Source organism: Corythoichthys intestinalis, chromosome 22, assembly GCF_030265065.1.
Source record: "Corythoichthys intestinalis isolate RoL2023-P3 chromosome 22, ASM3026506v1, whole genome shotgun sequence".
NCBI lineage: Eukaryota > Metazoa > Chordata > Actinopteri > Syngnathiformes > Syngnathidae > Corythoichthys > Corythoichthys intestinalis.
Window position 1 is genome coordinate 7,225,087 of NC_080416.1, and position 27,180 is coordinate 7,252,266.

The window sequence follows — 27,180 nt, forward strand, 5'->3', positions numbered from 1 at the left end:
TTTGTAGTTTTACGACGGTCTAAAGAGTACAATGGTTTGAGGCTATTTTATTAATAAATCAGATGAAAAAGGAAGAAGTCTGATTATTAAGGCGTCGTTCACTAGCTGTCTAGCTTTGGAAAAAGTAAACGCTTCGGAGTGAGGACAGCATAGACATATTTAAATGACAGTAGAGTGAAATGCCCACTACAGTCCTTATGTACCGTATGTTGAATGTATATATCCATCTTGTGTCTTATCTTTCCATTCCAACAATTTATTTTACAGAATATATATATAATTTACAGAAAAATATGGCATATTTTATAGTTTGAATTGCGATTAATTACGATTAATTAATTTTTAAGCTGAAATTAACTCGATTAAAAATTTTAATCGTTTGACAGCCCTAATATATATATATATTAGAAGTAGGGGTGTCAAACGATTACAATTTTTAATCGAGTTAATTACAGCTTAAAAATTAATTAATCGTAATTAATCGCAATTAATCGCAATTCAAACCATCTATAAAATATGCCATATTTTTGTAAATTATTGTTGGAATGGAAAAATGAGACACAAGATGGATATAAACATTCAACATACGGTACATAAGTACTGTATTTGTTTATTATAACAATAAATCAACAAGATGGCATTACCATTATTAACATTCTGTTAAAGCGATCCATGGATAGAAAGACTTGTAGTCTTTAAAAGATAAATGTTAGCACAAGTTATAGAAATTTTATATTAAAACCCCTCTTAATGTTTTCGTTTTAATAAAATTGGTAAAATTTTCAATCAAAAAATAAACTAGTAGCCCGCCATTGTTGATGCCAATAATTACTTACACAATGCTCATGGGTGCTGAAGCCTATAAAATCAGTCGTACCCAAGCGCCAGCAGAGGGCGACAAAACTCCGAAAAACACAACAAGTACACATTTCACTGTGCTGTCATTTTAATGTTTGAGCGGGCCATGTGCGTTAATTGCATCAAATATTTTAACGTGATTAATTAAAAAAATTAATTACTGCCCGTTAACACGACAATTTTGACAGCCCTAATTAGAAGCTAAAAAACACATCTTTTTCAGGGGTGCCAATAATTATGGAGGGAACTGTATCTTGAACACAAAAATACAAAACCTCTGCTTCTGTAGGTTTCTTGAATTCTGCGCTCACGTGACTTCACTCTCAACACTTTTCAATACTTCAATATTTTTAGATATACTACACCAAAACATGGCAAGCAGAATGGATGAACCGCGCCCAGGTGTAAATTTGCCGTCCAGCACAAAGGAGCAACACGTAATGGTGGTAAATGATCATGCGGAAAGTTAATGACCTCCCCTCCCCGCAAGGAGGTCATCACGCGAGGCGCCTTCTCCGTAACGGATTAATATAGACCCGTGCCTTCCCCCCACTATCATTCCTCTCCCCCTCCGCTCAATCTCGCGGACAGTCGTTCATCTTCCGCCATCCGCCGCCGCTGCCATTTGTTCTCTCCTGACATGGCCTTTTACCTCACATCCAATTCCCACCATTTTAATCGAGACAAAATTACATTACTTCCTGCCTGTTTGCGGCGGCGTGTGCACCGAGGCTATTTTAAGGTCGCTGTTGGCTTCCTACGCGGCCGCAAAGATGAACTCCAATGTCACGCCGGTAAAGGATTTTGTAGCAAAATTGCACCGAGGGAGACAAATACGAGGCCGCCCGTCTTTGATGGATGTTCGCTCAATTTCATGAGGTCATTCTGCATTTCGATTAAACTCGTTCGCGCCGTTGACGGCGACAGACGTCCAATCTATCTTGACTAGGATGGCTCTCAGCCAAGATTGATTGGATGTTTTTTGTTGTCAATGGAAAAAAAAAATTGTTAACTCACTGCTCACCCATTGGCACCAATGCAATTCTGTCAGATAATGCTCAATTTCTCCCAGAAAATGATTGCAATTACAAATTCTTTGGTATTAATATTTTCATTTATTTTGCTTGCAATGACCAAACACAAAAGAGAATGACCAAAAAAGAAAGTAATATTTGCACCTTGTACTATTTTAAACATAAAATATTTTTTTCATAGCGCCTTTGTCATATTAATTTTGATTTTTAATTAATTTAAAAAAATCATTATTTAATTTTGTATTGATATATAATGTTTTAGATTTAAAATGGTATGTATTTTTTATTAGGGCTGTCAAAATTATCGTGTTAACGGGCGGTAATTATTTTTTTAAAATTAATCACATTAAAATATTTGACGCAATTAACGCACATGCCCCGCTCAGATTAAAATGACAGCACAGTGCAATGCCAACTTGTTACTGTGTTTTTTGGAGTTTTGTCGCCCTCTGCTGGTGCTTGGGTGCGACTGATTTTATGGGCTTAAGCTCCCATGAGCATTGTGTAATTATTGACATCAACAATGGCGGGCTACTAGTTTATTTTTTGATTGAAAATTTAACAAATTTTATTAAAACGAAAACATTAAGAGGGGTTTTAATATGAAAATTTCTATAACTTGTACTAACATTTATCTTTTAAGAACTACAAGTCTTTCTATCCATGGATCGCTTTAACAGAATGTAAATAATGTTAATGCCATCTTGTTGATTTATTGTTATAAAAAACAAATACAGTACCTAAGTACTGTATGTTGAATGTATATATCCATCTTGTGTCTTATCTTTCCATTCCAACAATAATTTACAGAAAAATATGGCATATTTTATAGATGGTTTGAATTGCGATTAATTACGGTCAATTAATTTTTAAGCTGTAATTAACTCGATTAAAAATTTTAATCGTTTGACAGCCCTAATTTTTATTTACTTGTAAAGGCTTTATTTTGCTTTATGATTCATCTTAGAAAATTAATTTTACAATCAGTGCTGGCCAAAAGTATTGGCACCCCTGCAATTCTGTCGGATAATGCTCAATTTCTCCTAGAAAATGATTGCAATCACAAATGCTTTGGTAGTAGTATCTTCATTTATTTTGCTTGCAATGAAAAAAATAAAACCCCAAAGGAGAATGACACCCTCAGCCTAATACTTGGTAGCACAATCTTTAGAGAAAATAACTGCAAACAACCGCTTCCGATATCCATCAATGAGTTTCTTACAATGCTCTGCTGGAATTTTAGAGCATTCTTCTTTGGCCAACTGCTCCTGGTCTCTGAGATTTGAAGGGTGCCTTCTCCAAACTGACATTTTCAGATCTCTCCACAGGTGTTCAATGGGATTCAGGTCTGGCCACTTTAGAAGTCTCCAGTGCTTTCTCTCAAACCATTTTCAAGTGCTTTTAGAAGTGAGTTTTGGGTCATTATCCTGCTGGAAGACCCATGACCTCTGAAGGAGACCCAGCTTTCTCACGCTGGGTCCAACATTATGCTTCAAAATTTGTTGTTAGTCTTCAGACTTCATAATGACATGCACACAGTCAACCAGTCCAGTGCCAGAGGCAGCAAAGCAACCCCAAAACATCAGGGAACCACCACCATGTTTGATTGTGGGGACAGTGTTCTTTTCTTTGAAGGCCTCTCCCCCCCGTAAACTCTTGTGTTGATGCCTTTTCCTAAAAAGCTGTACTTTTGTCTCATCTGACCGGAGAACATTCTTCCAAAACGTTTTTGGCTTTCGCAGGTAAGTTTTGGCAAACTCCAGCCTGGCTTTTTTGTCTCTGGGTCAGAAGCGGAGTCTTCCTGGGTATTCTACCACAGAGTGGTGTGGAAGTATCAGCCTGAAGGAGAAAAATAACATCAACCATATTGTTAAGGTGGCTGGTAAGATAATAGGCTGTCCACAGGTCTCCTTAACAGATATTTATGAGAGGCAGGTTTTCAGGAAGGCAAATGACATTCTGGTTTGTGCAGATCATCTCCTTCATTTTCCGTTTGAGGTCCTCCCTTCAGGCAGGAGATTCAGAGTCCATTGTTTTAAGTCCAACAGGACAAAGAACTCCTTCTTACCAAGTGCGATTAGGCTGCTAAATTTGCACAATTCTTGCACCTAGATGCGAAGCAGTCTATAGCATTTTTAAATTGTAGTCTGTGTTATTTTATGTGTATGAGTAATCGAGGGACAATAAACTTGAACTGAACTGAGTCCCTTTTCATTCAGACGCTGAGACTGTTGTACCCTCGGACTGCAGGACAGCTTGAACTTGTTTGGATGTTAGTCGAGGTTCTTTATCCACCATCAGTACAATTATTCGTTGAAATCTCTCGTCAATTTGTCTTTTCTGTCCACATCTAGGGAGGTTAGCCACGGTGCCATGGGCTTTACGCTTATTGATGACACTGCGCATGGTAGACACAGGAACATTGTGGTCTTTGGAGATGGACTTGTAGCCTTGAGATTGCCCAATTTTGCTTCTCTCGTCCTCAGACAGTTCTTTGGTCTTTTTTCTCCATGCTCAATGTCGTACACACAAAGGACAGAGGTTAAGTCCACTTTAATCCATTTTAACTGGCTGCAAGTTAGATTGTTATTACCACCAACTGTTATGTGCCACTGGTAAGTAACAGGTGCTGTTAATTACACCAATTAGAGAAGCATCTCATGATTTTTCAAAGGGTGGCAATACTTTTGTCCGGCCCATTTTTGGAGTTTTATGTAAAAGGATAATGATTTATTTATTTTTCCCATTCTCTTTTGTGTTTTTTCATTGCAAGCAAAATAAATGAAGATATTAGTACCAAAGCAATGTAATTGCAATTATTTTCTGGGAGAAATTGAGCATTATCTGATAGAATTGCAGGGTTACCAATACTTTTGGCCAGCAGTGTAGCTGTCCAATTAGTTTGCACTGAAAGTTCGGCTGTCAACGCCAACAGTCAAAATGGATTTGATGTCGAGCACCGTCAATGGCAGGCGTTGAGTTAAAATGAATGAAAAAGTGAATAATTCAACCCTTACAGTCAAAATGGATTGGACATCTATTGCTGTCAATGGGACTGAAACAACATAATCCGCTGCCGACCCTCCAAGTTCAAATAGACTTGATGTCAAATCATTAAAAAAAAAAAAATGACTGATCTCTGTGTGTATTTCTGATTCAGGTGGGTATATCCTGTGGTATTTAGCAATAATATTTCAAGTTCAAATGTTACCGCAACACAAAAAGTACAATTTTCCAATCAAAGGACGACTGAACAGCCTCCGCAATTAACCACCTCTATGCTCATTAGCCAGTCCTGTTGTAAACAAGTAGCCGTTAGCGTGCTAGCACGTCACGCGAGAACTAATTGCTACTTGAACTCTTTTTGTTACCAATATTTGAAGCTAATGCGTGTTGTTTTCCTTCTGGTGTAATGCATTCAAGTGTAATAGGAGTAGTATTTTCTCTGTATATGATATTTATTTTTACAGTTGACTGTTTATTTCAATGCATAATTAATGAAGAGATGATGGGTAAGATTCTACAGCTTACTAGAATGCTGTATTAATTGCATAAAATGACTTTAGATGACTGGATGTTCCCCAAAAATCAACATTTTGGCGTTGATATCTTCTTTCTTGGATGTAGAAATCAATTATTAAACCTTTTGCAACGTATTTTTCTCATGAAATGATCTTATAACAGCGGTGTTCTCCCATGAATGCAAACAAAAGTCATGTAAATCTAGGCAGTCTTGTCTGGCCAGATAAAAGTGAGATTGCTCACTCTGTCATCATCCATCGTCTGAGGCGTTTTTCCAGGCTAGCAGGAATGTAGACAACAACAGAAAAAAACCTGCAGAACGGCTGAGCAAAGATGTCTTTTATGTTTTACACAATGAACCTGTACTGCAGGGATGTCAAACACAAATATAGAACTCATATCAGAGCCACTGACGGGGCTAGATGTCCAATCCATTACGACAGAACACTTTATTTGACAGCGGTGTCATAAGACTGCCGTAAGACTGTCATAATTATGACATGACATTGTCATGGGCATTAATGAATGCAGATGTCATTCAGTGCCATCCAGCAAATTATGTCACTAACTCCATTTATGTCCAGCTCGGATAAATGAGATATAATTTGCCGAATGACACAAAATGATGTCTGTCAAAAGCATACATTATCGCTCATGGCAGTGTCATGTCATAATTATGATGGTCCTATGACTGTCTTGTGGCACCACTGTTAAATAAAATGTTACCAAATTCCATAACTAGCAATTAATGAAACAGCTGGAACAGTAACTGAAGAAATAATTAGCACAGAACATAAATTTTGATTGTTAATTACATCTGTAGCGCTGCAATGCATTCTAGGAGGCATGTTGGACGACAACAGTGTTGACAGCAGGTGGCAGCAGAGGTTGACTGTCTCCCACAAGGGAGCAGTGATGGCCAAATGAAGCATCCTGAAGCAATGAATCTTTGCAGGCAATTAGTTCAAAGCTTCATAGTGGTTCATTTGGTCTTATGACAGTCTTATGATGCCACTGTCAAATAAAGTGTTCTTGGTTAATATGTTTTGGTTTAAATATCCCATAGTGCAGTGAGGACAGCTGCAGCTTATAGACCGGCGCGGCTTATCTATGAACAAATGCTGTTTTCGTGTCAAATTTGGTGGGTGGCGGCTTATAGTCAGGTGCGCCTTATAGTGTGAAAATTACGGTATATATGTTTTCCCTCTCTGACAGCTGCGAGATTGGTATGTTGCATCCTTTAGTTTAGACTATAGTTATCTGGAAAACTGTTAATATGTTGCGTTAGCAGATGCCTTATAGCCTGTTATTACTTTATTGTTACCGAAACTTATAATGTTTGTTCTTGGTTTCTGATAAATTAAAAAATTGCCCCTAAGAAATGCGACTTATACTGCAGTGAAACGTATTATTATTGTTTTTCTTCTTCTTCATTGTGCATTCTTGTAGCCGGCGCGATTTATAGTCAGGTGCGACTTAAAGTCCGAAAAGTACGGAACATATATATATATTTTTTCAGTTTTGTATTTTATTCAGAGTTTTATTGAAAAAATAGGTGTCCGTTAAGTACCATGTTTGGATCTTTTTAAATTTGATTTTTTAAAAATTTCATTTGTATAATATTGTATATTATGCAAACAGTCGATTGGTAAATACGAGAAAAGATACTATTCCCTTCACTATCGATTATTTAAGTAATCGATTAATCTGTTGGTTAGTTGGAATAATTGAGTAATCGGATTACAAACATTTAATGCGTTGCAGAATTTTAGGAGATGTAAAACGAAAGAAACAAGTTTGCAATATTTTATTTTTCACAAGAGAAATAAATGCATTTAAAACAAAATTAAAATACCAGAGCTTAGCTTAAAAATTAAAAAAAAGAATCTAAGTACAACAAAAGAACAATTGGCTAACGTGCATAGCAAAAGTCCGCTAGCTTTAATGCTATAAAATGCTAACTTAATTTTTTTTTTTACACAGTACTCTTACTAAATCGTGCAAACACATGTTCCGACAAAGAAATTCAAAATATACATTTAAACTAAATTCCGACTGAATAAACAAACATATTAGCGCAAGCAAAAATTTACAACCTTATTTTGGCCTTAATAGTGGAGCAGTTGGATTCAGCCGTTAGACGAGTTTTGTCATATTCACTGTTGCCACTAGTTGGCAATGTATCCACCCAATTCCATACAACTGAATGCAAACACTTTCAAAACAAACCATTACAACGCCACTCTAATTAAATGAATCCTCGAAGCAGCAAAATCGAATGACTCGAGTTAATTGATTGTTTTCAGCACTACATTAATATTTTATTCGTGTTACAAATACCCTGTTGAAATCATTTGAAATCTTGAATTAATCTTGGTTGATTATTTTAACTGCGTATTAACTCAGTCTGCCACTTGCGGCAATAGATGTCCAATCCATTTGAGCGAATTATTGCTGCCAGCCTCCCTAGTTGAAATGGATTGGACGTCTATCACTGTCAATAGAAGCCATTTAGTTTAGATTATTATATCACTAATATGGCAATATATTTAAAATGAAAGCATGCTAGTTTTTACTTTTGACAATGTTATCATACAGAATGCAATTAAAATTAATCTCACACGATTATCACGATTAAAATGAGTTAACCTTTGTGCACCCCTAAAATAAAGCCCAGGCATATTGTTAAAATTCCATATATTCCAACCTCTACTAGTCAAACACTGTACACAAATAATCCCGGAGACTCATTATCACAAACACTAGGATGAGAGCTCTTGGTCTCTGTCTGACTGTCGCACTTTTCGGACCGCGAATCCATTTTCACGTTTATATGCACACAAGTACGCACGAGGGCCCCAAAATTAGTTTGCTGCCCGACAAAAGTCACGGTTGGGAATTACCTTTAAAAGGGAGGTTTGAAGGGATTCATTTTACCTTGTGCTCATGGATGCTTTTGCGCTGCAACCAGACAAACAAACCTTTATCTTCAATAACTCCACTTTTGTTGGCATTTTTTGTTCCTCCGAATGACTTGACATGCGGTAAAGTGAAATAATTTCTCCAGAATTCAGCTGGCTCCCATCAGGCCTTGCACTTAAAGCTCTTAACCAATTAAATGTTGCTCAACAGGCACAGTTTACACTGATGGACTCCCTTGCTTTTGGCAAATTTACACTCCATGTCTGGAATGTTTGATACGACGGAGTATTAGGGCCCAAAAAATGTGACTATATATAAAGTGTATATATATATATATATATATATATATATATTAGGGCTGTCAAACGATTAAAATTTTTAATCGAGTTAATTACAGCTTAAAAATTAATGAATCGTAATTAATCACAATTAATCGCAATTCAAACCATCTATAAAATATGCCATATTTTTCTGTAAATTATTGTTGGAATGGAAAGATAAGACACAAGATGGATATATACATAGGGTACATAAGGACTGTATTTGTTTATTATAACAATAAATCAACAAGATGGCATTAACATTATTAACATTCTGTTAAAGCGATCCATGGATAGAAAGACTTGTAGGTCTTAAAAGAAAAATGTTAGTACAAGTTATAGAAATTTTATATTAAAACCCCTCTTAATGTTTTCGTTTTAATAAAATTTGTAAAATTTTCAATCAAAAAATAAATTAGTAGCCCGCCATTGTTGATGCCAATAATTACTTACACAATGCTCATGGGTGCTGAAGCCTATAAAATCAGTCACACCCAAGCGCCAGCAGAGGGCGGCAAAACTCCATAAAACACAACAAGTGAGCGTTGCACTGTACTGTCATTTAAATGTGTCTGAGCGGGGCATCTGCGTTAATTGCGTCAAATATTTTAACGTGATTAATTAAAAAAATTAATTAACGCCCGTTAACGCGTTTAGTCATTATATTACTAAAGTTGTAATATAACAAGCAGAGGTGGGTAGTAACGTGTTACATTTAATTGAGTAACTTTTTGAGAAAAATGTACTTGCTTACTTACTTACACACTATTAATTTTTTTTTGCCAGAAACGCCAAAAGTGGCTCAACCAGTTTCATCAATGAGACGTCGCAACAATAATCACATGATTCCATTATACCAATCAGATTCAAACTTGCCGTTCTACGATGACGCGGTGTCTTTAAAGCACCATAAAAAATGAAGTACAGGTAGTCCCTGGGTTACAAACGAGTTCCGTTCCTACACTAATGATGTAACCTGAATTTCCGCGAAGGTCGGAAATAACCCTTTAACTCATTCACTCCCAGCCATTTTCACCGGTGCAACCCCCTTCGCTCCTGGCCGTTTTACTGGATTTTGACTGATTTTGCAAGGCCCACAGAAAATTCTGTTCTATTGCTATATAAACATGGAACCCACCAGAAGAAAGATAAGACTCTCTTCTTTCAGCAGAAAAAATCTTTTCCCATTCTTTAGAAATCAGCATTAGAAAATAGCTTAGTTTGAGCAATTTTCCAATTTCTGATGAAAAAACAGAAATTGAGCTTTTTGTGAAAGCATACATTTCAAACATAACTTTAACACAGCTATTTTTTTGCTTTAGTTACATCCCAAACATCTCAACAATGTTTTCCTTTTACAAAATAACATGAACAACAAGACAGAGCTTTTGATAGCAAAGTAACAGTTTATTTACACATAACTAACTGAGAGATGACGCTGTTGTGGCCGCGACAGCTGGGTAAACTTTTCCCTCATCTCCGCCTGTCTCGTCAAGATGGATTTTTTTTTGTCTCTGTGGGCTCTGCTTGGCAAGGAGCACGGACTAAATGTCATTGTCCGCTGCACTGGTGGTCCCGGTCGTTCTGCTCGGTCGTCCAGCGCCTGGCATCCCGGGCGTCCTACCGGTTGTTCTGCTCGGTCGTCCACCGCCTGGCATCCATTGACGTCCATTCGGTTGTCTTCCACCGACACCCCGGCTGTGAGGCCCGGCTGTTCGTTGCCGTTGAATCTGGTTGTGGGTCTTACCAAATGCGCTACTGCCCTCCAGTGGCCAGTTTTATTGCTTTAACACTAGAAAACCCAGCAGAGGCTGACTTGGCCTTTCCCAAGACAAACACTCCTAATATTCCCTAGCAATGGCCGATTTGGCCTCTCCTCCGTGACTCATGTGATCGTTTGTGTCAGTTCACGTCAAGCTACATTTATTTAATTATTTATTTATGAAGTTTGACACTTTTTACACATTTTTAGATTCACTTCTCCTATACTCCACACATAACGACAGAAAGAATGGCCCAAATGTGTACATTTTTTTTAAAGAAAAAAAAAAGCATTTTAGAACTGCAATTTGAGCGTAAAGCAGGAATAGTGTCAAAAGTTTAGAAGGACTGAATCAAAGGCATGGAGTATGGATTGTGGTCATTGTGTCTGAAGTTAATGTATGTCTAGTGGCGCATTTCCATATGAATGGCTGTTGTCTGTCCGACAACGACTTGCCAATTCAAAAGCACTTGAGTCATTTTTGCCACCTCTGGGTTTTCCAGGGGAGAGGCCATATCGGCCATTGTTTGGGACTGGTAGGAGTACCAGAATTCTCTGGGATTTCTAATGTTAAGATGGATTTTCAGCTTTGTGCTTTGAAGCTAACTTGAATCGGACCCAGAGATGTCTCTTGTAAAAAAAAAAAAAAACGTAAAAGACGTATAAATACGTCTTTGGGACACTGAAACCATTAAAAATAGAACATATTTATATGTTTTTGGGAGCAAATGAGTTAAGTACCCATAAATACCCTCTAAATCTCAAAATAACGTTCCAAAAACATGTAATATACGTCATTGTATTGTCCTCTCCAAGATGTTGGAGGCAATTCTTAACTAGATAAAGAGCTAAACTGTAATCTTTCCCCACTCGAGAATATGTTCCAATCTGCAGTAAATTTTTAAATGACCAAAAACACATCAGGTCGCTAAAACCAACAGTCCGTCTCGCGCGAGCCATGTTAAATAAACTTCTCGTTCTCAGCTCTCTCCATATGTTTTTCCTCGCGCTAGAGTTTCTTGTCACTTTACCAACGTCACATCCGCCCGTCGCTGATTTGTCAACTCCGCAATCTGTTTGCTGTGGCTTGGTCCACCCTGGAAATTTGATCCACGGAGCCGTCACAAGACTATCGCTAGAACAGCGGCGAGTCTGGAGTTCCAGGCAAACAATAAGGTACTGCTTATGCGGCCAAAAAAAAGAAGAAGAAATGACTGGAGACAAAATGGCGGACAAAACTCTGGCGTCGTAAAGTCGAAATCACTTAAGTCGGGTACATCGTTACCCAGGGACTACCTTTATTTGCTGTCAACATGACTCTAAATTGCGGATTTTAGCCTCTCTGTTTTTATTCCGCACCGATTGACCATGGAAAACCAGAGATATCATCCTATGTTTTATAATAGGACATATTTTTTTCTCCACTAGAAGGCAGTCATGCTCTTTGGATAGTTGATGCTTCATTTCTGAAAATTTTCTCGCCTGAATTCGATGATTTTTTTGTGTGTACTTTTTTTTGCTTAATGTGGTTAGGTGGTAGGTTATAGCCTTCTTTTTCAAAGTATAATGATAATAGTTCATATAGATAAATTTGTGCTGAGAACAAAATAGCATATAAAAAAAAAAAAAATCGTAAGTAGGGTTGTTCCGATCATGTTTTTTTGCTCCCGATCCGAACCCGATCGTTTTAGTTTGAGTATCTGCCGATCCCCATATTTCCCGATCCGATTGCTTTTTTTTTGCCCCTGATTCAATTCCAATCATTCCCGATAATTTTTCCCGATCATATACATTTTGGCAATGCATTAAGAAAAAAATGAAAAAAAAACTCGGACGAATATATACATTCAACATACAGTACATAAGTACTGTATTTGTTTATTATGACAATAAATCCTCAAGATGGCATTTACATTATTAACATTCTTTCTGTGAGGGATCCACGGATAGAAAGACCTGTGACTTTGTATGTTGTGACTAAATATTGCCATCAAGTGTATTTGTTGAGCTTTCAGTAAATGATACTGAAGGCCATGCCCAATGCATGATGGGAAGTGGAACCATGACAAGTGATACCACGACTGTGCGTAGTGCTACCAATTCATATATCTTCTCTGCGATCAAGTTGTTAAGAATAAGATCAATTGCCACTTTGCTTCCCCAAATTGCTTCCCATGGTATTTCTAATCGTAGGGAGAGGGATTGTAAGGCTTTCGCCAATTAAAATAAGAATTCAAAGGCTGCCAAAATTCACTCTACTCATTTTACGCTGCCTTTTAGCTCTCTATATTGGCAAAACGGCGCCATTACAGATGGAGCGCAACAATGCGTGAGTGGGTCGTGCAGCGCATGCATTAATTGCGTGAAATATTTTAACGTGATACATTTAAAAAAAAATTAATTACCGCCGTTCTTGGGATAAATTTGATAACCCTACCTTAAGCCAAAAACTAAAGACTTTGGTTAAGTGTAACATATTATGTCTGTAACGTTAAATACAATTAAAAAATGAAAAAAAAAAAAAAAAAAAAAAAAAAAAGTCATACATTGTAATACAACAAGAAAAATGTCCCAATATTACTAGAGCAAAGTCATTGGTTGTAAAATTATGACATCAAAGTACGTAATTATACGTTATATTACGAATAGGGTTGGGCAATGTTTGAAATTTAGCGATTCCAGTTCCGATTCCAACTTCACGTTTCGATTCCGGTTCCAAACGGTTCTCGATTCCGATTCTTTCAAGAGGCAGGGTAAAAAAAAAATGCAGGGTTAAAAAAAATTGCATAGTTTATATTAAAGTCTTCTCTACAATTTTTTAAATTAAATGAACTTCTTACAGGGCTAAGTTTAACTTGTATATAAATATCAGTCTTTGAAGTCGAGCAATTTTTTTCCGCTCATCGGTCAGGGCATCGAAACAAGGAATCGAAATGTAAAAAGTCGAACGATTCCGGGAGCATCGGCGTGTTAGAACCGGTTCCCATCGATGCTCGATTCCCGATGTCCAACCCTAATTACGAGAGAAGTCGTCATGTTAACGTAAACTTTTGTATTGTTGTGAGGGTAATGTCATATTATGAGATTAGAGTCGTTATGTCTCGAAGAATCTCTGCCAATTTACCCCAGTCAAAATAGATTGGACATCTATTGCCATCATTGACAGTCCATGATTTATAAATTGAATCCTATTTTTTTAAAAAAATGAATCTAAAAGGTATAATTGACCCCAACTAATCTTCATTGCCCCGTCTCTCCAATGTAGCATCTTCCTTGTCCTCTATCTCCAAGTCCATTTGTCCAATTCAGTCCCCCACTCTCGTCCCCCCTTCCCATGACCATCTGAGACGCTGTGACATATCACCGTCTCCACCCGCGCGTGTCCGCAGGGGTACTCTGTGTCCTCCCATCGTGAGGCAACGCCGCCGAACGAGGCCTTCGACCCCCGCGGCGTCCCGAGGGACGAACGTCTGTCGGCGTGATGCACTCTCTGTCGCTACAAACTCCATTACGCGCCGTCCTGCTTCTCTGTCACTGTCAAACGCATTCCTGGGTAGGCGGGACACAAGTTTGAACGCGGTTGAATCCTCCCACACGCATTACCTTCAACGCAGGCCATCGAAGGCCCTTCAGCTCCAGGAGGGCTCATCATAATGGCTCGCAAAAGCCCGGAGAGCTTTTTTGGCGCACTTTGGAAGCTCTTTCATTAAGGATAACTAATTCACTCTGGTGGAAAAAGCTGGATTTTTTTGTGCGTTTTGACATAAATTGCTCTTTCGCTTTAGTTGCAAGGATTGAAATGACAACATTTTAATACCTTCATGCCTGATGTTACGTTTAAAAAATATACATAAAGCTTTGAAGGAATGCATAAGTCCAACAAAATTGTGTACATTCATAAATACTATAGATAAGGACATTGAAAAATACAGCTAAAATAAAAAAAGATGGAAAAAAAATAAAGAAATAATATCAAGAAAGGGAATCATTTTTTTTTTTTTAAATTAAAAAAAGTGTCAATAATGTCAAAAATTGTTCTTTTTAGTTACACTTGTCAAGAAGGCAAAATTTGAACAATTTAACCCATTGGTGCCTGACTTTAATTAGGAGACAAAAAAGCTTTGGGGGAATAAATTTATTTCATTTTTGTATTTTTTTTTAATTAATCGAACTAATTAATTGAATAATTATTAAGTAAGTTGTTGTTATTGACAGTGATAGAAGTCCAGTCCATTCATGCTGGGAGGGTTGGCAGCCTCCAATAGTTAAAAAAGGTTGGACATCTATTATTAAATACAAATAAATAGAGATCGAATGATATATTGGCTAGCTGATATATGGGGCCGATATCCGGGCTTTTTTAAAACATCGGCCATCGGCCGATTAAAGAAACAAAAACAACAACAACAAAAAAAAGATAAATCAGGATTTTGATCAGGCATCTGTGTGGGCAACTGTAGCTGCCGCTGACTGATGGTAGGACCCCGGAAGGACCCTGCAGCAGCTTGAAGGCTGCTATAGGCTCGCCTATTTTGTAAATAGTGTGAGAGAATATGCAATGTTGTTTTAGCCTTTTAAAGATGTTTACTGAGTGATCCTTACACTCTAAATGTAACTCGTAGCGTTAGCGTAGCATTCACATTTGCATTAGCATCCTCCATTTTTCCCATCCACTTCCACTTGTTTGTCTCATCTTGACATCCTGGTGGGTTTAAATATATCAGCTGTAGATATTGCAATCGGCATAATTTTTTTGTTTTTTTTTCAGATATCAGTATTGGCATCGGCATTTGAAAATCCCATATCAGTTGACCTCTACAAATAAATAAATAAAATAATTGTGAAAAATATACAAGAATTTCCAAAATATAAGAACACATTATTGACTGAGACGTCTGACTGTCATATGCGTCGGACAGGCGGCCATGGCGGAGTTAGTAGCTCGAGTTGTCCTGGGAGCGACAGGTCAACGGTTCAATTCCCGGCTACAACTGCCACTGTCGAAGTGCCCTTGGGCAAGGCACTGAACCCTAGTTTGCCCCCAATCGCATGGCAGCACCTCCATTGGTATGTGAATGTATGTGAGAAAGGGGGAAATGTGTGCTCATGTAAAGCGCTTTGGACATTGTAACAATGTAGATAAATTCGCTATATAAGTACTCCCCATTTCATATGGCTGTCATAATTATGACATGACACCGTCATGAGCATAATGAATGCTGATGAAAGAAGTCATTGAGTGTCATCCTGTAAATTATCTTACTTTTGAATGGATGTAAAAGATCCAGACTGGACAAAAATGGAGTTAGTGACAAAATTTGCCGGATGACACTTAACAACATCCGTCATAAGCATTCATTTATGTTCATGAGAGTCATGTCATAATTATGACGGTCTGATCTGTTATGACATCATTGTCAAATAACATGTAAAAAGAAAAAAAGAGTATATTTCAAGGAACAAAAATATGACTTTGGCTAAAATCACCAAGCATTCCAATTATTATTCTTTTTTTGAAGTCTCAAATCAATCAATTCTTCCATTTCCATCCATCGTACGTGGGCCGCCATTTTGTGAAAATGACAATATGATGAAAAGCACAATAGAGGAACCATAATATTTTCTTGTAATCTTCTCATTGAGGTCATTCCTTCTTTCCGACTGTCAAACTCAAGGACGCCGAACCCTCGAGGTCGCGCTATATTATCGTTTCATTTCCCGAAAATGAACTTGAACACATCCTATTTATCAACGCGGCGTAGCATCTCGCGCCTTCTTACGCTAACAGCAAACACCTCCGGAAATATCTTTTTTTCTTCTTCCTCGGAGGTGAAAGGCAGGTCAGATTTTGTCTGCTAAGCAATCACGTCCCCCCCAGCCCCCGACTTTAATTGCTGTAAACGCGGGGTGGTCTTTGAAGGTGACATTGGAACACAAACAATATATTTTTTCTAAACAGATCCACTTCTTCGTCCCATATTACCATCAGATGTTCATCTGATGAGATGGCGACGCCGATAGCGAATGATTGACTTGTAGAACACGGGAAGAGGAAGTGGGAGGGGGCTAAGCGATGGATGGAGGGCAGAGGAGAAGAGGCGAGATCAACACGCCGCTAATTGTTTCCTCGGCACCCCGACCGAGAATCCGTCAGCCATTCATCACCTGGCCGCAATCGGTCCGGCGCCGACACGTTGGCAAATGAGAGCCTCCTTTCACTCCATCCATTAAAGGTAGCGGCGCATTTTACGTCAACACGCTAGCCGTGGTCCAACAAAACAAACACATTTGTCATTTTCTCCTTGTTTTAGGGGGGTTTAGCTATCCATCATTTGCGCGCAATCAATTGATAAAAACTAGAGACGTCATTGATCCGATCATGCGATTGGAAATCGGGTATAATGTCATTTTCAGAATCAGGCGAAAACATACGAATTTGATCCGTTAAAGGACCTGGTTTGTAAGTCGAAATGGTCGCATGTCGAGCGGGATTTTCCCATAAGAATATGCAGGTACAATTACGAATAGCATTTACACATAGCAACACAAATAAATCATCAATACAAATCCAAATAATTATAATAATATAATACAGGCAATAAAAATAACAAATTAATTAGGGCTGTCAAACGATTAAAAATTTTAATCGAGTTAATCACAGCTTAAAAATTAATTTATCGTAATTAATCGCAACTCAAACCATCTATTAAATATGCCATTTTTTTCTGTAAATTATTGTTGGAATGGAAAGATAAGACACAAGACGGATATATGTAAATTCAACATACTGTACATAAGTACTGTATTTGTTTGTTATAACAATAAATCAACAAGATGGGACTTGTAGTTCTTAAAAGATAAATGTTAGTACAAGTTATAGAAATGTTATATTAAAAATAGGGCTGTCAAAATTATCGCGTTAACGGGCTGTAATTAATTTTTAAAACTAATCACGTTAAAATATTTGACGCAATTAACGCACATGTCCCGCTCAGACAGTATTCTGCCTTTTGGTAAGTTTTACAGCAAGGTTTTTTGTGCTGTCTAACAGCGAACTCTTGTGGTCGCTTTGCGACATGGTTTATTGTTTTCTTGCCAGTTCAATATGGCTGCACGACGTCTCGGGCTGACGCCTACGTTGTAATGTTGTACTTATATGATCCTTGGACAAGATTTGCCCATAAGTATGGTTGTTGTAAAGAATGTACATATTATGTTCGTAAGCGAAATGTTATATTTTCTGTATGAGACACTTTTTGTTTATGTTAAGTGAACCTGTATAGCGTGCTAAGCTAACGTTGTTGCTAATGCAATGCTTGTGTACTTGTACAATGGTTTGAGGCCATTTTATTAATAAATCAGATGAAAAAGGAAGAAGTCTGATTATTAAGGCGTCGTTCACTAGCTGTCTAGCTTTGGAAAAAGTAGACGCTTCGGAGTGAGGACAGCATTGACAGATTTAAATGACAGTAGAGTGAAATGCCCACTACAGTCCTCATGTACCGTATGTTGAATGTATATATCCATCTTGTGTCTTGTGTCCAACAATTTATTTTACATAATATATATATAATTTACAGAAAAATATGGCATATTTTATAGATGGTTTGAACTGCGATTAATTGCGATTAATTACGATTAATTACTTTTTAAGCTGTAATGACCTCGATTAAAAAATGTAATCATTTGACAGCCCTAGTTTTAATTCATTCATACATCATACATTTCATCTGAAAACAAATTAATTCCCGCCCGTTAACGCGATAATTTTGACAGCCCTAAAATTAATGTAACGAATCGGGTTCTAAAGTGGCAGTTGTTTTTTGCATGCTGTTCCTGAACGCATCGTGTGACTGATGAGAGAGAGGTGCGGTAGAGTGACAAGTTTTTACTTTCGCTTTTCATGTTCTGTTATTGTTGTTGACGGGACGGGGGACCGGTGAGCCGCGTTTTCAAGCTAGTTCACTCACACGCATGCCACGCTCAGATTTTTCTATCTAACCTTGTTAATTTCAGTGGTAAGAGTCACTTTTTCTTTGTTTTACCACCTGCACTAACCTTCTTGGGACCCATGTTGAGTTCTCTCACAAGAAAACCCACCGTGCGTCCATCTTTCGGGAAAAAATGAAATTGCGATGCTATCATAAATCGTATTTGGAGCATTTCGTCATCTGTTGAGACAAATGGGGAAGTCTCCAGTGCATTCTCTCAAACCATTTTCTAGTGCTTTTTTAGGTGTGTTTTTGGTCATTGTCCTGCTGGAAGACCCATAACCTCTGAGGGAGACCCAGCTTTCTCACACTGGGCCCTACATAATGCAGCAAAATTCGTTGGTAGTCTTCAGACTTCATAATGCCATGCACACAGTCAAGCAGTCCAGTGTAAGATGCAGCAAAGCAACCCCAAAACATCTGGGAACCTCCGCCATGCTTGACTGTGGGGACCGTGTTCTTTTCTTTGAGGGCCTCATTTTTTCCCCTGTAAACTCTATGTTAATGCCTTTTCCCGAAAAGCTCTACTTTCTCTCATCTGACCAGAGAACATTCTTCCAAAACGTTTTTGGCTTTCTCAGGTAAGTTTTGGCAAACTTCAGCCTGGCTTTTTTATGTCTCTGGGTCAGAAGTGGGGTCTTCCATGGTATCCTACCATAGAGTCCCTTTTCATTCAGACGTCAATGGGTACGACACTGTTGTACCCTCTGACTGCAGGACAGCTTGAACTTGTTTGGATATTAGTCGAGGTTCTTTATCCACCATCCGCACAATCTTTCGTTAAAATGTCCCGTCAATTTTTCTTTTCCGTCCACATCTAGGGCGGGTTAGCCACATTGCCATAGGCTTTACACTTATTGATGACACTGCGCATAGTAGACACAGGAACATTCAGATCTTTGGAGATGGACTTTTTGCCTTGAGATTGCCCATGCTTCCTCACAATTTTGCTTCTCAAGTCCTCAGACAGTTCTTTGGACTTCTTTCTTTTCTCCATGCTCAATTTGGTGTACACAAGGACACAGGACAGAGGTTGAGTCAACTTTAATCCATTTTAACTGCCTGCAAGTGTTAGTTATTGCCACCACCTGCTATGTGGCACATGTAAGTAACAGGTGCTGGTGATTACACTAATTAGAGAAGCATTACATGAAAGGGTGCCAATACTTTTGTCCGTTTTGTCAGTTTTTTTTTTTAATCATGTAAAACTAATTATTGAAAACTTTATAAAAAAACAATTTTTTTTCCCCCCTGCTTTGTTGAATCCGCTGCTTTACTAATAACCACGTATATGGCTATAATGTTGTGGTTGCTTTGTTTACTTTGGGAAAAATGTTTTTTTTTTTTCCTTCCTTATTTCATTTCCGAGGTATGGATCGGGACTTGGTATCGGCAGATCCTCAAAATCATGTGACTTTGACTTGAATGCAAAAAATATGTGATCCGGACATCCCTAAGAATAACCAAACGTACATGACGTGGTTTGAAATGCAACATGGGAAAACAAGTCGAAGAAGGAAGCGTAATTAGCAAGGGAAAATGAGCTTAGTTCCAGCTCCGGCTGCCAGCTGAGTGCGAGTCTGGGAGTAAAAACGTGAGCGTGAGAAAGCAAATGGCCAATAATAGACGGAACGGAAACTTGACGAGCGCCATTACTGATGTTGTCGGATTAGCGTGTTCGGCACAATGGATTCGGGTTTAATGTGTCCGGCAATTGAGACAAATGAGGCCGAAATCGGAATTAATTAGTCAGTGGCTGTTTGGGCCACATGGAAGGTTTTTGACTGATTAGCTGCCATTGACAGAAAAAAATATGGACATATAATTGTTCTTTTAAAAAAAACAAAAACAAAACATGATTATATAATGAATATGTATGAATTTTAAATTTATAAACAATTTCTATCCACAAAAATGCATCATAATTGAGCAATCTATTAAAAATATATATTTTAAGGATTTTTATCATTAAAAAAAATAAGAATTATGACTTTTGTTAAAACTGAATTTTAAAATGTTTAGCTAAACATAGATAAATCATACATGAGCAATCACTCAATTAAAAAGTTTTGAAAAACAAAATCATTCTTTAATTGTAAAATTTGGAAAATTTTTAACTAAACGTAAACATAAAATAATTATGCATATTCTATAAAAACATTCATTTTTGGACTGAAAAAGTGAAACATGAAACAAGTTTATTGTTTTGTAACAAATATTTTCAATTATAATCGATTAATCTATCAATTAGTTTGTTCGAATAATCAAAAGAACAATTGACTAAACTTGCACATCAAAAGTCCGCTAGCTTAAATGCTATAAAATGCTAACTTAAAATTTATTTTTATTTTTTTTGAATGGAAATAATAAAAGAAAGCAAAAGTAAATGTTTACATTAACTTCAATTTTAATATACATTCTATGTTCTTAAGTAGTTAAAATTGAGATTTGGCATTTAGTATGTGAGGAAATGAGGGAAAATAAAAAATAGGGAATGGAGGTTGGGGTTATTGCTGTTTATGTTAACTTTTATTTTGCAAATCCTTGAAAAAAATACAATTTTGAACGAAAATCAGTTTTTGTATGTCATAGAAAGAACTGTGCCAAAACAGTTTTCTTTGCATTTCAGTAGTTTTAGGAGGTTTGACCCCCATACCCCTTAAAAAAAAAAAAAAAAAATTAAAATTTCTGGCTTCGTGGCGACCTTCACATCGGGGAGTTCCGGCAAGAAATTCTAGCCACTTTCACCCCTGGTAACAACTATTGTCGACAAGGGTGGCAAACCAGCTAAAAGCCCAAGTACACCATGTCAACATGATCACGATTTTTTCTTCCACGGCTCTTGAATTCTTATCTCGACTCAAGCGCCAGTAGCCAAGGTCAACCGCCATCTTTAAATCTCACTCAGTGTAGTGTACCTGCCTTTTACTGCACCAAGTAAAACACATAAAGATAAGTGTTTTGTCAAGCCGGAGACGGCCTTGTGAAAGAGTGAACAGGATGTCTTTATCGGCCTCTGAGTTATGTGGGAGCCAACGGGGGCCCGGTTCCCATGTGCTCCCGTAAAGCCAATAAAATCATACATTGTATACGCCGCGCACTTGTTGGCACCGCGCGAACACCTACATCATCGGCCGCTTGTGTACAACGACCGTAAAAATATCAGCGCGCCTCCTCCGCGTCCCCGTCTTGATTTCATTTTCCCCGTTTTAAATTAATTACGCCTCACGCCGCGAGGAGTTTATTCATTTATCGCCGGAACGTGGAAGAAATTGCATTAGATGGGACGTCCCCGACCACCGGCGGCCCCTCTCTTAGGAGCCCCTTCTTTCAAAAGCCGCCTGATTGTCGAGAGTCTAATCCAGACTTGTTTTTTATTAGTCGGAGAGGGGGGTGTCAATTAAGTCGCCTTCTTTTGGAAAGAAAGGAACAGCCAAGATGAAAAGGGAGCTTAAGTGACGAGTTTGTGAGTGATTAATGCGTGCGTTTAATTACAGGAAAATGCTTGGATTTTTTTTCGCGTACTTTAAAAATATATATGGGTTTATATGAGGCTGAGCAAGTGGTAAGGGAAATGAGATATATGAGTTGCACTACGCAAATCGTGATATTTTCCAAGGTTGGAGCTGATATGTACAATGGTACCCCTATAAATTGGTTGGCCACCCCGCTTGCCAGTATATTGTTAGATTGTTGTAGCATCAGTTATGCATTTCTTCCCAAATGAATGCATTTATTTTGTTTTGTTAAATGTAGGGCTGTCAAATTCATCACATTAACGGGCGGTAATTAATTTTTAAAAATTAATCACGTGAAAATATTTATTGGAATTAACGCATTCGCGGTACAACTCATTCACCCATTGCCGCAAACAGCCTACAATGGCGCCGTTTTACTTATTTACAGAGATAAGAGGCAGAGTGGAGTATATAAAAGCATTCATTGGGGCCGTGCTTTTAATTGGCAAAAGCTTTGTCATCTCTCCCACAGCAACTATAAATATTGTGGGAAGCGACGTGGGGTAGAATGACAGGAGTCGATCTTTTTCTTAACACCCTTAACACAGAGAAGATATAGCATTTGCAGCCATCACACACAGTCATGGTCGCACTTCCTATCATGCATTTGGGCAGAACAGTTAAGTCGCGACAGTATTATTTACTGAAAGCTCAACAAATACACTAGATGGCAATATTTAGTCATAATATACAAACTCAAATTTATCCTTTAAGAATTATAAGTCTTTCTATCCGTGGATCCCTTTTACAGAAAGAATGTTAATAAAGTTAATGCCATCTTGTGGATTTACTGTTATAATGAACAAATACAATACTTATGTACGGTATTTTGAATGTAGTATGTATCCGTCTTGCCTTATCTTTCCATTCCAACAATAATTTACAGAAAAATATGGCATATTTTAGAGATGGTTTGAATTGCGATTAATTACGATTAATTAATTTTTAAGCTGTGATTAACTCGATTAAAAATTTTAATCATTTGACAGCCCTAGTTAAATGCACACCTTATGCCTAATATATACATAACACAATAAAACATAAATGTTGTGGAACTCAAAATGTTGACTGGACAGTTACGGACTATGCACATTAAATCATTAGTAACTTCAAATAATACACAATACACCAAAGTACATCAGTAGCCGTGTCCTTAAGTCTTTCTGATAGTTTTCCCTTGACCTTTTTACTGCAATAATAGTATAATGAAAACCTGAAATTATGGCTTTTAGTTTTGGCCACCCCAAGATTTTAAGTGGCCCCATCTGGCCACCCCTATGAAAAATTTCAGTAAAATTTTCAGTAATAAGTATGTTAAGTTCAGTAAACTCTGGGAGCTGCGAGAAGCAGCCCATCCAGTGTTGTATTTTTGGCTTTCCTATCCTGAAATTTCTTTCGTCACAATTGGCAATATTTTCACGTTGAGGCATGTCATAACCTGAATATACCATTTGTTGAGACATTCATAAGTAGACGTACTGCTGTACAGTTTTTTTGGGGTTATGTTATGTATACTTGGTTCCAAATGTCTTTCTGTGCTTGAGATGATTGCCAAACCAATAAAGGGATTATCAAATTTGCAGGATATGTTTGTAATATGAAACGGAAGAGGTGATTACATTTTAGGAGTCATGAGGCCAAAGGTCACAAAGGTCAGAAAAGGATTTTGTGAGAACTTGGTTCATACTTACAGTAACTTTTTCATCACTAGATATATGTGGAGTCGATACAATTTGTGTTGTGGTAGATAGTAAAAGAATCATATTTAATATTAGAAATACTCATGAATGGTGCTAGATGTTCAATCCATTTTGATTATTTCCAAGGAAAAAAAAAAACAAGGAAAAAATATTATTTTGTATTTTTAAAAATCTATTGATTCTTCACAAGGAATAATGTTTTTAAATAATCGTTTCCTAAAGAATATGTATATATTTTTGTAAAAAATAATGAATTCTTCAATTTTTATTTTTTAGGCTTAGGTATTTATTTATTTATATTATTTTCATTTATTTTTAACCTTTCAAGAAAGAATAATTACAGATGACGTCTATCCCAGTCAATGGCAGCCAGTGAATCAACATTCTGTACATAGTTTAGCAACCTAGCCAATTTCCATCGTGGAGTAATTCCAATCAAAAACCAAATTGATATTCATGATGATTGAAATCCCTGTACCTCTGAGTAATATATTTTTTTCAATATATATTTTTTGATTGCATGACGCTGACTGCATACCTGTAGCATTTCCACTACGTCCTCCCATGTCATGAATGTAAATGACCTGTGTGTACGTGTGCTCATGCTGTATGATTGCACCACCAACATATAGATGAATCAATAATGTCGCGTGTGATAGGCCGTGGCATGTTTTGATATATATTTATATATAGTGGCGCTGTACCGGGGATGAGGGGCAACAAGATTATTACTCCCGTAATCCATTTTGTTTTGCCTCTTTGTTCTGATTGCTCTCCTTTTCAGTCACGCACCGTTGAGGACTTGATGAGCTACGTCAATATTTCCATTTTTTTTTGTCCTCCTTTTTCTCAGGTTGTTTGAGCGTCATTTAAGATAGATTCCTCTTTCTTACAAGTGATGCCATGTGTTGAATCCTTCAGCCTCATTTGAATTCTTAGTAGCCTGGTAATTAGTCGGAACTGAAGCTTCCTTCATTCATCGTCTGATTGCACTGAAGGCCCCCATTGTTCTGTAATTGGCATAAACAGCAGTCGGCGATGAGGAGCCAGGAACCCGTTTTGACTCTCAGTCACGGACCCTGTGAATATAATATCACGTTGGGCCCTGCCATATTCATGGAGTGGAAATACTATTTTCTCATAACTCGTGGGCTGCTATTGTTGGCGAGTTGACTGGAGTTGTGCTAAAATGATAAAAAAAAAAAAAATTTTTTAAAACAACTCCAAGGATTCCAGCGTTGTTTTTGTCAAGGACGACGATAATGAAAACATTTCGTCAACACATTTCATGACGATTGTTGAAATTCGCCCCCCCGGCCCAGACGCACCCGAGAACAGCACCAGCCAAAACAATTGCCGCTCGGCTGACGCTGCTCCGCGTGCGCCCGACGGGAAGGCCGAATCTCACGCGTCCTCTTATTTTAACCCTTTGTACTGACTCCATGTTTCAAAAGCTTGAAGAACACTCACCAAAAACAGGTTGACAATTTATTCGTCAACAATGGTAAAAACAAGGCAAAAACAGATGACGGAGGGACAATTCTGGATCCAAAACCAGGCTATATGTTTCCAAGCAGAAAAAAATCTGTCTTATCTCAGTGTCCAGTCTTTTTAAAGTCTTTGCTGAGGCGGGCCTTGTCGAAGGCGTTTCTGGGCGTTGCTTTTGGGCCATCCCCTCTGTGGCCGGTTTTGGGCGGCTTCGGTTCGTGCACGGATTGGGACGCCCGCTATCAACTTTGCTGTCCGGGCTGGTTGTACTTGTTTTAGGACAAAGCGCTTTGTCCTTGGAGTTTGCTGGGAGAGCTGATTACCAGAGTTGGTGCGTCAATCTTGTGATAAGACGGCATTGTGTATCTCTTTTATTTCTTCTCATTAAACTATGGTGTGCTATTTATTTTATATTAGTAGTGTAGTCCTACCGTAAATATGAAAATGATACTACTTCCTGATTAATTATATTACGTGTGTTAGACTAATGCAAACAGTTAGACGGTGCCTACGAAAACCTGTACCATATGTATGTGTTAGACTATGTGTTAGACTAATGCAAACAATTATATGGTCTGTGTGATGATGAAATCTTTTCTCCTTCACGATGATGAGATAACGAGCTACACACGTGTCTAGGGAGACTAAAACAATGATGCAAATGCAAATTTTCTTCTGACGAGACAAAAATTAGACAAAAATGTGCAATGGTTTCCTGTGCTGACTGATCGTCACACACTAAATGTAACTCGTAGCATTAGCATAGCAGTTGTGTTTGTGTTAGCATTAGGCTAATGTTAAACGGCGAGGGTCTTAAACTCTCGGACGACTTTTTACATACCGTTTGTGTCGTCTAGATTGGTATAATAAATAAAAAATAATGATAATGTACTTTTTTTCTGCAAGTTGGTGTTGTCCTTGTAGACGCTACAATATGTGCTGGTCTTTCAATGTTCATTCTAAATGGTTGGAAACCTTAAAAAAAAATAGACGAATTAGCTGTTTTTTTTTTTAAATAACTCTCCAAAATGTCCAAAAGTATTTTATTTTGTTGAATGATGGAGGATACCCTCTGTTGGCAGCATTGGGTGTGGCTGGACTCTCGCCTTGGCTTCTATGACTGAGTAGGATACTCATCTGGCATGGATATAGGATAGCTGCCCTCTTGTTTGGCTCACATAAGGCTGTAAGTTTTTTCAGCTAATATATGTTTGTATGTGGATTTGTAATTAAGTTTACAGCTACAGTTTGTGGAGTTATGTGCGAGAGATTTGCTATGAAAATTGTAAATACGTTAACATTCATAATATTTAAGATAGCAGACTTTTCCAAGGCAAAGTATGCGCACCTAATCTACTAAATTTACAATTTAATCAGACGAGATAGACGTTTGAACACCAATTGTTTTGTGTCAGGTGTTTCATTGTTAAAATGTGTGCCGTTTTGAAAAAAGTGTACATACACTGCTAGCCAAAAGTTTTGGCACCCCTGCAATTCTGTCAATAATTCTCCCTGAAAATGCTTCCAAGTACAACTGCTTGGTAGTAATAGCTTCCTTTTTGTTTTGCTTCCAATGAAAACAAACAAAAGAGAATGAAAAAAAATTAAATCATTATCATTTTACACAAAACTCAAAAAATGGGCCGGACAAGAGTATTGACACCCTCAGCCTAATAATTGGTAGCACAACCTTGAGACGAGATAACTGCGAAAAACCGCTTCCTGTATCCATCAGTGAGTTTCTTACAATGCTCTGCTGGAATTTTAGACCATTCTTCTTTGGTCAACTGCTCCAGGTCTCTGAGATTTGAAGGGTGCCGTCTCCAAACTGCCATTTTCAGATCTCTCCACAGATGTTCTATGGGATTCATTGCTGGCCACTTGAGAAGTCTCAAATGCTTTCTGTCAAACCATTTTCTAGTTCTTTTGTAAGTGTGTTTTGGGTCATTGTCCTGCTGGAAGACCCGTGACCTCTGAGGGAGACCCAGCTTTCTCACACTGGGCCCTACATTATGCTGCAAAATTTGTTGGTCGTCTTCAGACTTTATAATGCCTTGCACACGGT

The 27,180-nt window shown here is 37.8% G+C and overlaps 1 protein-coding gene across 1 annotated transcript in view; it reads left to right on the top strand.

Annotated features, from left to right (window-relative positions):
• Positions 1-27,180, top strand: part of LOC130910911 (ephrin type-A receptor 7-like) — a 747,396-nt gene that overhangs the window by 90,430 nt on the left and 629,786 nt on the right. The window contains exon 4 of the mRNA XM_057828557.1: positions 26,198-26,301. The gene's annotated coding sequence lies outside the window, so the exon portion shown is untranslated. The remainder of the gene's footprint in view (positions 1-26,197; positions 26,302-27,180) is intronic.